The sequence below is a fragment of the Spinacia oleracea genome, chromosome 2 (assembly GCF_020520425.1).
Source record: "Spinacia oleracea cultivar Varoflay chromosome 2, BTI_SOV_V1, whole genome shotgun sequence".
Taxonomy (NCBI): Eukaryota; Viridiplantae; Streptophyta; class Magnoliopsida; order Caryophyllales; family Amaranthaceae; genus Spinacia; species Spinacia oleracea.
In genome coordinates, this window is record NC_079488.1 from 40,534,446 (window position 1) to 40,546,629 (window position 12,184).

The following is a 12,184-nucleotide window of genomic DNA, read 5'->3' on the forward strand; positions in this document are numbered from 1 at the left end:
GATAGAAGTGAAATTAAGAAATTTCATGGAATTGTGTTAAAGTTAAACATGTTTTATTCGTTTACTTCTTTAATTTCTTGCCTTATCTTAGACACGGTTGAGTCGGTTATAAAACAAGACAAATTTGGTTGAACAAAATTGAAAATAACAATGAAGTTTAGGAAGAGAAGAAAATGGAAATACTATACATACATAGTACAAATGTGATTTTTTTTTTTTTTTTTTTTTTGATTAAGAAATAAAATCAGGCATACTACTTGAATTATTGTTTCAGATAGAGTACAAAGACGACCTTGAGATAGAAGAACAAAAGAGGGATCTGAGAGAATACATAGAAACGCATACCCTATCTAGCTTTATATTACTCAAGACCCAGTTCCATGTAAAATTAGTAAATAAACTATAAAAAAAATCGATTAATTGAAAGGTAAATGATAAAATTCTCTCATTTTACAAACGAAAACAAACTCGAAGCCCAAACCATGGTACACATGTACTCCATGGACCATGGTTAGTTCATGACACACTCTATCTAACATAAAAAGAAAAAACAATTAAGAGGAAATTTGGGGGAAAAAAACGGTAAACGTTGTGGTTTTGTGTTGTTGTGAATTAAGGCGGTTGAAAGTTTCCATGTTCACCGCGGCGATCCGAGACTGTCTTACGCCTCACTTCTTCATCCGATTTTACATCGTAGGTTGGATATCATGAACTCCGGGTATCCAGGACTACCCCAGAGCCTTAATTTTTTTTTTTTTTTCCATTTTCTATCAACATTAAATATTCCTTTAAAAAATGTTTCAAAATAATAATTCAGGTGATATGTATGTCGATCACATTCTAAATTTGATAAGAAAAATCAATCCATTACGGAGTACTATATTCATTCTTAACTAGCTTTTGAGCATGTTTAAAGAACGGGCGGTTATATAGTGGTTATTTAGTCTATCTTTTTAAGTTCCAATTTTATTTAGCTTGTGATTTTAGAGATAATATATGATTTAAATATAGTTAAAATTTGAAAGTTGAGAGAATACATAAATTAATTTTTTTTTGAGAGAATACATAAATTAAATAGTGTATTAATATTGAGTGTTAATAGGGGAAGATGGAGTGAAAAATATTGAATGAATAGATTGGTGAATTGATACTGTACGAGGAAGATGGAGTGAACCAGGGGACTGGAGTTGTATAATATATCAAACAACAAAGAAAAAATTAAATAAAATACCAAATTAATGGAGGAAAGAATGAATACACGTGTCATATAATCAAATATGTTGACACATGTCATCTAATAAAATGTGATTTCCCTTTTTAAATAATATAGGTATAGATAACATGGAGTACCATTAACTAAATAATTAAACATGGTGAAGAATAGTCATAGATTAATGGTACTTCAACTAAATTATAAAAAAAAATGGTACTTCAAGTAAAATTTTAAAAAATAACATCAATTTTAAATACTCCCTCCGTCTCGGAACACTTGACCTGTTTTCCTTATCGGGTCGTCCCTTAATACTTGACCTGTTTCTAAAAATGGAAATATTATAACAATATTATATTATTTCTCACTCCACCCCTATTAACCCACCTACCCCTTACTCCATACAAAAAATAATTAAAAATTCAACCCATACTCTCCCCCAACCCCACCTCTTAACCCACCTCCCACTAACTACATTAAAATAATACCCCACTATCAACTACTACCTATTAAATTAAATAAGTCAATTCAAGTCCCTTAAACTCTGTGCCAGTCAAACCGGGTCGAGTATTCCGAGACGGAGGGAGTATTCTTTTGCCCTGTAATAGACACTAGTAATATTATTGTACCATATTTCTATCTCTATATAAAAAAGCCGAAAGAGCATACATCCTTTGTCGTAATTTCTCTACCCATTATACCCCTTCCTTTGATTTGTAATTACTTAATAAAATTATCGGATTTTTCATGAAATACCCCTCAATTTTCACGAAATTCACCAAATGCCCCTCGACTTTCAGAAATTCACCAAATGCCCCTCACCTTTAATATAATACCCAAACTACCCTTACTAATGACGCGCCGTTAGTGCTCCGTTAGCCAACTTTCAAATTCACCAAATACCCCTATTTTAATACTAATTTCACCAAATACCCCTTTGTTGAAAAATATTTCACCAAATACTTATATTTTTAAAGAAAAATTTTGATGCAATTATTTATGCCCAAATTTCTCCGCCTATATGGTTTATGCCCAAGTTCTAACTCTTTCTCTCCCAATTACCTATATCATTTTTTTTTTGTCTTGATTGAAAGCTAGCCAATAATATATAGGGACTAGAGAGTATTAGTGTTTTATATTGATGTACAGAATAACCCAGATCATTCAATTACAAACCAAATACAATAGATCTTAAAAGAGAGTTTAAGCTACTTTATGATACATCCTCAATAGCACCAATGCAAATCTTACTGCTGGAAGGTTTATGAAACCAATCACTGTAATGTTGGTGTGACTTCGATTAATGGAATAAAAGCAACAAATTATATATCAAAAAAAGACTGTAAAGACCCATGAGTTAGGATCTTGATCAAAGTAACTAATTTTTTTTGCGGCAATTGTTCTCAAGAAATCTGAAAACTCGGTGTTTTCAGTCACCAAACCACATAGTCTCTAACGAGCCTCGAAATCTAAGAAAAATAGATAATAGGTGCTCTTTGAAGAGAAAACAATCACCAAAACAAGAATCAACTTTCTCTAACAAAAAATAAACTTCTAGTCCAAATTACTAAACAAACAATCACCAGCTGTAGATTCAATCCCATTTATCCATAGCTACCTCTGTGCAAGGAACCAAAAGCCAAAAAAAAAAGAAAAAAATTTACAGAGCCCTACTGAAAAGATTGAAAGATCTTAATTTACATGAACCTGGTTCAAATGTTGTTCAGATTTGTGAAATAAGAAGTAGAACATTGGGATTCAGCAATTGTAAGATCAGCCACCATCTCGCCATTGTGAATAGGTAAGACCGGGAAATGGTGAACGCTAAAGACCCAACAAAGCCGCCGCATCCGCCACCGTCGATAGGTAAGATCGGTCCATACACCGTCTTCCTCACTCCTCTTGTCACCGCTAAACCCATTTCCGAGCCTCCAGTCGGGAATCACCAGGAATCATAAATTAATTTCTGAAGAAAATTGGGGGATTAAAGATGGGTTTTCCAGAAGTTTGATGTTGGGTTTGGGTTTCAAATGTTTGCTTTGAGGAATAATTGAAGATGGGTTTCAGATGGGATTAGTGGATTGCTGGTTCGGGAGTAAGAATAAGATTTGGAGTTGGGCATTAGTTATTTGGTTATGGAGGTGTGTGGTTCCATCAGAGTCGTTGTTGCAGCACGGGAGATTGAGAAGATAGAGCGGCTATTTAAATGCGGTGGTGGTGATGGTGGATCTGTGGTGGTTCCGAGATAGAGAATTTGTGAACGTTTTGCTATGATTTACCTACTCCGGCTTTACGATGGAGTTCTCCAGTGAAACGGGGGAGATGAGAAGAAATGGGAAGATAGAAGAAAAAAGAAAAAGAAAAATTGGATGCAGTTAAGGTTGATGAATGAGGAAGAAGGCGTAGAGAGAGAGGAGCAGTTGAGGATGCAGTTAAGAGAGGAGCAGTCAGCAGTGGTAGGGAAAGGTTAAGGAAAGGTTAAGGCTCCCAAAAGCAAAATAAGGGTAAAATAGTAAAGTCATGCTAACGGAGACTTAACGTCCGTTAAGTGTAAGGGTATTTGGGGTATTAAGTCATTTGTGAGGGGCATTTGGTGAATTTCTGAAAGTCGAGGGGCATTTGGTGAATTTCGTGAAAATTGAGGGGTATTTCATGAAAAATCCGTAAAATTATTCCTGGTTATTTGAAGACAGCTGGCAATTTTTATTGATGCATGTAAGACACCTACCATTGTTGGATCAAGGATGGTTCTTCATCTACGGAGTATCAAGCTCTTTCAACCATTCTACCCATAAAAATTCCACTATCTCTTTCTCTCTCTTACTTTGTTGTTTTACCCTTTGAAATGTGATATATGGTTTTGAAATTTAAGGCTGATTTCGGAAGAAATTAATTTGTTTTTTGAAATTTGTCTTGATTTCAGATCAGAGACAAAGCTGAAAAGGACGGGCAGAAGAAGAAGCAACAAGGAAGAGACGATTCTAGGTCGATCTGGTTTGATTTCTTTCATAATTTTTGAATTGTGAAATTATGTCACATACTTGGTAGAATGTTCTAGTTGTTGCATAAATTTCTGTTATAATTTCTAAAGTGATTTTTGAATTACGCTTTGATTTTTGAATGTTGATGACCATGAGCTTTCCAACCCAATCTGTTGTTGTAATAATGCCACTCTATTCTTTCATTTTTTTTTTTCTGGGTAAATTAGTACTGGATTTTTTGAAAGATTTTATAAGGTTTTTGTTTGTTCAAGATTTCTGCCTTTTTAGTTAATCCAGAAATAGAAGTATAGAACTGATGATTTATATATTTTTTCTCTATTGTGTTTGCATTTTGACTGGAGTAGAAGGTGGAGAGGTTTGAAGAGCAACCCCAAGTTTTTAAGTTTCAGGTAATTTCTTTGACAACAATTTGCTTATTTTTTTTTTGTGTTTGCATGTTTGGAATTTGAGTTGTAGAATTGAATAGATTATAGTATTGAAGCAAAATCAATTGAATCGGCCGACTGTCAATTGAACTCTTTACAGTATTAAAGCAAAATCAATTGAATCGCCCACAGTGTCAATTGAATCTATTTTCAGTTTTAGATCAAAATCGGAATCGGCTGCACCATCAATTGAACCAATTACACACTAATGATCTTAAATAAATTTCCGATGCATGCTTCAATAATTTGTTTGATTTGACTTTCCCCACCATTTATATTGGATTGGAATTGTTGGTTGCATAATATTTTGCTTTGTTACCTCAAAATTTAATGGTTCTAAAAAGTATTATGCTTGAATAAAGGAGAAATTTCAAGAAGAGTTAATCTTGAAGTTTCTTCTTCAGCTTTACTTAAATGTACTAATTAACTTTATGATTTCTGAGTTATATGTACGTTGTATACAACTATGCACTAATCAGTATACAGTTCAATGTACTTGGAGAACAGTTCCAAAATATTATGAAAATGTACTTGGAGAACAGTTCAGTTAATTAAAGTAAAAACTATTACTACTATGTAAAATTTTGTAAAGCTTATTTCCATGGAGTTATCTTTTTTGAATTTATACATTGGTGTGTGTGATATGTTGTTTTCTAATACTTAAAAAATGAATTTACAAATGGACCTCTCAAATTATTTGCAAGATGAGAGAAATTGTAGTGAACTCGGGCTTTGATCAGCAAGGGACATTAAGTCCTCTTATGTTGTATACTTGTATGTGGAGATGAAATAATTGCATGCATTTTAAATATTTGTTTTGTGCGAATTTCTTATACATATATGCTTTATTTTTGGTGCAGCAAATAGATCCAAGACTTCTTGATACTTTTGGAGAAACAATAGGGAATGGACAGTCACCGAACAATTTGGTTCATATTACTTCATAGCAATTTATAGTTAATATGATTAAATAGGATTGTCGATTAAGGTTCATAATTCTTTTGTTCATATATAATATATAGTTATACTATGTTATTATGAAATTTATCATATACAGAGTAGTACTTTGTAAGTACCAAGTACTAAGTTCAGTTGTATAGCAGACACGTGCAAAGCACGTGCCATTTACTAGTTTTTTTATATAAACATAAGGAAAAGGTACACAAGATCCTCTTCCAACCTTGTACCTACTTGCACCTCCAATTTTTAAGGAAAATAACCACTTGAGCTATATTAGACATGTACTTTTATAGTGCATATTTAATACTTGAACATATCATGGGGGGCATGGCCCCCACCAGGCCGCCAGCCCCCTAATTCCGCCCCTGCTACTATGGAGTACTCCCTCCGTCCCTTAATACTCGCACTGCTTTCCTTTTCGGGTCGTCCCTTAATACTTGTATCGCTTCTATAAATGAAAATTTATACCAATATTATATTATTTCTCACACTTACTTACTAACCCCACCTACACCCCTATTCCCTACAAAAAGTCATTTAAAAATTCACACCCCCACTCACCACATCTTACACATTTACCACTAACTATATTAAAAAAAATACCCCACTATCAACTAACACCTATTAAATTAATAAGTCAATTCAAATGTTTTAAACTCCGCACCGGTCAAATCGGTGCGAGTATTAAGCGAGTATTAAGGGACAGAGGGAGTACTAAGTATATACGAAGTACGAAGTATATTATTATATACTTTCTCAGTTTCGTAAATGTCGCACCATTTTATTTTTTACACTATTCACACTATGAATTTGACCATTTTTTGTGATTCATATGTAAGAAATTGTATTCATGCGGGGTCATGTTAGATTCGTATCAATATATATTTTCTAAATATCAATTTTTTATAATTTTTTACTTACACACGATTTTAGATATTAAGAATCAAAATAATGTGTTAAATTAGTAAAAGTCAACCCATAATGCGATATTTATAGAACGGAGTAAGTATGTCATTTTAGCTTTGGTCGCATTAAGTTCTGTACTTGATCAACCTATTATAAAAGACGACATACAAATAAAGTCTTAAATTATGTTGTAAGTTAGATTTTTGGTAAGTACTTCGTATGATTCTATACCCATTGGTCATATCCCTAATATGATCGAGTAATATCCCATTAATAATTAGTTTGATAATAATTAATGTTATTAAATTAAAGTACAATCATTGGCTAAAGGACGTTTTATAGTGCTTTTACATGTCATTCCACTAAATTTAAACAAAGAAACAAAATACGACTAATTAATTTAATATTTTTTAATTTTTATATACACAACATTGAGATATTTTATTTATTACAATAAACAATTCAGTAGGATATTTTGCTTTTAAAAGTCACCTCAACAACATTAAAACTTCTTTTAAACAAAAAAAATAATCATCAACAACATTAAAACTTCTTTTAAACAAAAATATAATCATAACTTATTTAAAAAAATCAAAATGGTATTTTGAAATATCTTTATAACTTTTAGTTATAATGTTATATGCGTGATAATGAAATTTTCTGGAAAAAAAAGGTACTGGAAGCATATAAGAGCAACTCTAATGGTTGCATTTAGGGACTTGCTTGTAATTTCCAAAACTTTCAAGCAAGTAGCTAAACCATTAGAGCAATTTTGTTAAATTAGCTAGAGAAAGCAAATTAGCTCTACCAAGCTAATTGGCTTGGAAAAACCAACAACCTTTTTTCCTAATTATTAGGAATGTAAACATAAAAATAGAATAAAAAAAATTAAAAAAAAGAAGTTAAACAAAAATCAAGCTACTTGCTAACTATTGGAGCATGTTATAGCTAGAAAATATTGTTGCTTGAAAATTTGATGTGGCATACCAAGCTACAATGATATTAGCTAGCAAGTAAAGATGCTCTAAGTGTTTGAAAGTTAGGACCCCGTTTGTTGTCCCTTTTTTTTCCAGTTTTTTTTTCTTTCACAAAACTAAAAACTAAAATATGAAAATCATAAAAAATAGTTTTCAGTTTTTTGTTGTCAGATTTTAAAATCCATATGATTACTACAAGTATAACTAATTTTATTTCTTGATTCAATCTAAGACCTTGTTTTTTTCGACTTAATTTTAGTTCAATTCAATACAGTTCATTTCAGCTACATTCAGTTCCATTTAGTTCAGTTCAAAAGAACTGCATTGTGTTCATTTCTTCTTTAATGATCTTATTTTATTACCATTTTTATTACTCCATCTTTTCTTGAATGTTAGTCCCCTTTCTTAATTGAGATATTCTTTTTTATTAGTCCCTTTTCGAATATTTTCTTATTTGTCTAACATTTATCCCTTTTACACCCTTATAAGTATCTTAATGGTCCACTTATTTTCTCTCAAGTAAACTTTTATCCCCATTAAATCCTCCCTAATTATTTCTCTCGCCTACCCACATGAGTTATATTCTATTGAAATTCATTTGACAGTTGTACTTTTGTTGGATTGTCTTAGATTCCAAAATGGACTAACATTTAAGAACGGAGAGAGTATTATAATGTTAAATTTTACTATTAATTATATTATAATGTTCATCTTTAATTTTTATTATTTTTATTATTATCATTATTTTATTATTATTATTATTATTATTATTATTATTATTATTATTATTACTATTACTATTATTATTATTATTATTATTATTATTATTATTATTATTATTACTATTATTATTATTATTATTATTATCATCATCAAATGCTAACAAAGTCAAACATTTTACAAATGATTAGTGGGCAACCGAGATACAATATGGCCCCCCACTCCTCTAGCTATAGCAAAACCTATCCTGGTGATAATATGAGCAGCAGCACGAGCCCCAATGTCTTGTGTCCTAGAAAACTTCTGAATCCGCTTCAGCAACGCCACAACATCCTTATCCAGCTCCCCCAAAGAAGAGAAAGAGAACGGAAGAAAGCCATAACCAATGGCCCTGCAATGTGCTTCGTACTTGGCTCGCTTCCGAATAGCTGCATCAGCCACAACCCGGCCTGGGGCAAAGCCAGACAACCCAGACTGTGTCAGAGGAGAAGATCCCGTCAAGTCAACACACACATCGCAGCCCCGATCCCAAGAGTAGAGCAACACGTCTGATGGTCGGAGAGCTCCATCGTTCCCCCCAGATAGACCAATATCAACCTCTTTCCGCGCCGAGATCCCAGACCGATAACAAACATCAACAAGGGTATCCCGAACCACATTATGCCGATGCTTGATACCCACGATGCCAGCACATGAGACCGCATGATCACCAAAGATGTCTCCCGCAAAGACCCTGTAGCAAGCAGAACATGGTACCGTAACAGAGAACAAAGGAACCCCCAATCGGTAACACAACACACATCGATAAGCCTTAGCATTCATCGTCTGTCCCAAACCTGATGTGGGGATCGCACGAAGCCAAGCAGAGGTGTGATCTCCCTGCTGCGATTTCCACAACGCCGACTGCCGAGACGATAAAGAGAAGGTGGATTCTGCGGTTGCAGTAACCTTTGTGAAATATATATCTGCCAATGTCTTCATAAGTTTTGGGGCAGCGACCTCACTAGGGTTACTCAGAATGTCATACTCCACCATTCCACTAAATAGACTCAACGCATCTTCAAATGCCCGACCAGGACCAACAATATCAGCATGCCGTAGAAGCTGTGTCTGCAAACCAAAAGACTGCAGCCGAGAGGCAAGAAAAGCATAATGCCGAACATCACCCGCGGAATAAACACCAAGTTCGCCAAAAGAAAAGGTAACGTGGCAAGTCGCCACTGCTAATCGCCAAAGCCAGGCCCCGAAGCAGTAACAATACGCTCCAAAGAAGATCGAAGAGCCTCATCGAAAGTGCGCTGCGCAGCCTCAAAAATACCAGGAGGACAAGTACGCAAAGCAAAGTAGAGTTTAGAAACTCCTGTACATGCCATAAGCAACAACAACTCACACTGAGGATCATCAAGCTGAGCAACCTTATCTATAAGCCCAATGGTCTTGATTACCCTCTACATCACAAGTTCACCACTAAAAACAGGATCGGAACTAGCGGGACCACCAAGCAACTTAACACAATGCAAAGGACGAGCAATATCAGAGGGAAAGACTCCCACAACCCTGCTACGAGGGTCCTCAGTAAGCCTGAAAACCTCGGTCTTCTCCAAATTAAGATGTAACCCGAGACAAGGCCCGTCCTCCATAATCAACTGGAGAATCTTCCCCACCGCCAAGGTATCACCAATAATAGTACCGTCATCCAAATACCATGCCTGAAGACATACATCAAACGCGTCCCTGATTTTACAAACCAGGGGTTGTAAAACCAAAGAAAAGAGCAGAGGACCAAGGGGATCATCCTGCTGCACACCCTGAGACGACCATAACGTATGCTCCCCATAATACAATCTGGATGGAGTAGAGTAACAGAATTCAACCCATCGCGAAATGCCCGGACAACGAAGACAAACTTTACGCAACATGGCCGCTCGATCAACTAAATTGAAGGCATTTTGGAAATCCACCAACAACATTGAAAGACCCACATCAGAACCCCGATCCTCAATCAACCTGTTCACAGCATGAAGAATTGCCTCACCCCCCGCAGATACCCCGACACCAAATTGAAGACCATCAAAATAACTTTCCAAAGACGGACCAACCATAACAGCACCAATCTTCGAAACCAGACGTCGCCAAACACTTCAACAGCAATAGGACGAATACCACCACTGGGCTTGACAAGAGGGGTGAGGGGAGCACTAGCAACATACTCACCCAAACCGACAGGGCATTTCCCAGCTAAAAATAGATTAACCACCCCAGAAATGGAGTCAACTGACTCATCAGAAACAGCTACAGCAGCCCCACTCAAGCAATCGATAAGGTGCTGAGCTCGTAAAACGTCCCTCCCACAAGATGTGCCACGAGGAAAACTCCTAATCCGGTCCAAAACAACAGCAGAAGTAGCCATGAGATGATGATCATCAACATGAATATCAGGCAAGGATGGAGCTGGAAACGTAGGGTGTTTCGACTACAAATCCGCAAGAGTGGCCTCATTATAAGGCGCAACACCAGAAGAAGAAAGAACACGGACTGCAGCAGTGTAATGGCCATCACCAATCTTCCTACGACACTGCTTGATATTACGCTCTGCTAAATCAAGACCCTCATCAGCATCCATCAAAGTAGGGGATCCAGCTGCCAAAGCTTCCCGCAAAAGAAGCATATCACCACCCGGCTCACTCCAAGTACGAATAGCATTAACAATGCTCTCCTCCTGCCGTTGCCGCCTTATGGCAGATGTGCACTCACGATTACTTCTCGGACTAAAGGTCCTAAGGATACATAGAGGCAACACAAGAAGTTTAACCCAATAAGAGATGTCCTCAGGCCTGCAAATAACCCTATCAAGCGCGCCTCTCAAAATCCGAGAAAAACTCAAACGACATTTAGGAGGGATGGATTTCATTGTGCAAAGCCGTCTAGATAAAAATCTGTCAAGAAGAGTGACGGTAAAACCACAATCATGTTCTTGCACCGCAGTATCCATTTGACCATCAGAAGCAAGAGACGGTTTAGAAAAACCATAGAGCACAAACCGAACAACACCATCCTCAACAACAGGCGGGGCCACAAAATCAGAACCATGACGACATTTAGCACGAAGAGCATGCGTCTTAAAACAATCCCCACAAAGCCAAATCTCCATACGGCGGAAAGTCAACTCAGCCTCAGAATAAATAGCCAAGTCGGTGGTTAGAGAGTTTCGTGTCACCACTTGAGCATCACCCTTAAAATGACGATCACGAAGATGAGTGATCAAAGAGCTCTTAGTAAGCCCATTTCCACCGCCGTCTTGACACCCACTAAGACCCAAAAAGGACAATGAAAACGCACCACACCAGTAGACATTAAAAATAGCAAGCCAACACAACAACACCAATAAACGTTAGACTCCCAAAATGAAAAATCCAAACACAGCCCACAACAACTCCCAATCACAGCAACACCAAAAAAGGAACAAAAGCCACTAACAAGGAACTCGATATTACCACAAAGAAAACATTCACAAACCACTAACAAACTTACTTTGTTTCTGTCTTTATTTTTACCACGGGTATGCCAAGGTGATGGCTGGAGAACACACCAAACTTGCAAGCACCACACAACAACAACGCACAACCTTGCAAGCACCACAGCCGAACCGCAAATAGCAACAAAGTACCACTGAACCAGACACACCAAACCCACAGCAGAACCTATCTCCAAACCGCAACCGCCTGAAAATTTAACTCCAAACCCAACCGCAAATAGCCACACCGCCGGAAAAGACCACGCAACACCGCCGGAAACCGCGCCGTAATCGGCTGAAGACTGCCCCGAAATCCCGACGCCTGAAAAGTCACCTCAAACCACCTGAAAACTGCCTCAAATCCGCCCGAAAACTGCCTGAAAACTACGGCAAAATCGCCTGAAAATTGCACCTAAACTACCGCCTGAAATAGTCACCTGAAACCGCCTCAAAATGCCGCCCGGAATCGC

At 36.5% G+C, this 12,184-nt stretch overlaps 1 long non-coding RNA gene across 1 annotated transcript; it reads left to right on the forward strand.

Annotated features, from left to right (window-relative positions):
- The first annotated feature begins 3,880 nt into the window (after positions 1 to 3,880).
- On the forward strand, positions 3,881 to 5,827 carry LOC110795907 (uncharacterized). The gene is made up of 3 exons (XR_002535467.2): positions 3,881 to 4,195; positions 4,557 to 4,601; positions 5,498 to 5,827. It is a non-coding gene; the product is annotated as an uncharacterized lncRNA (long non-coding RNA).
- The last annotated feature ends 6,357 nt before the right edge of the window (positions 5,828 to 12,184 follow it).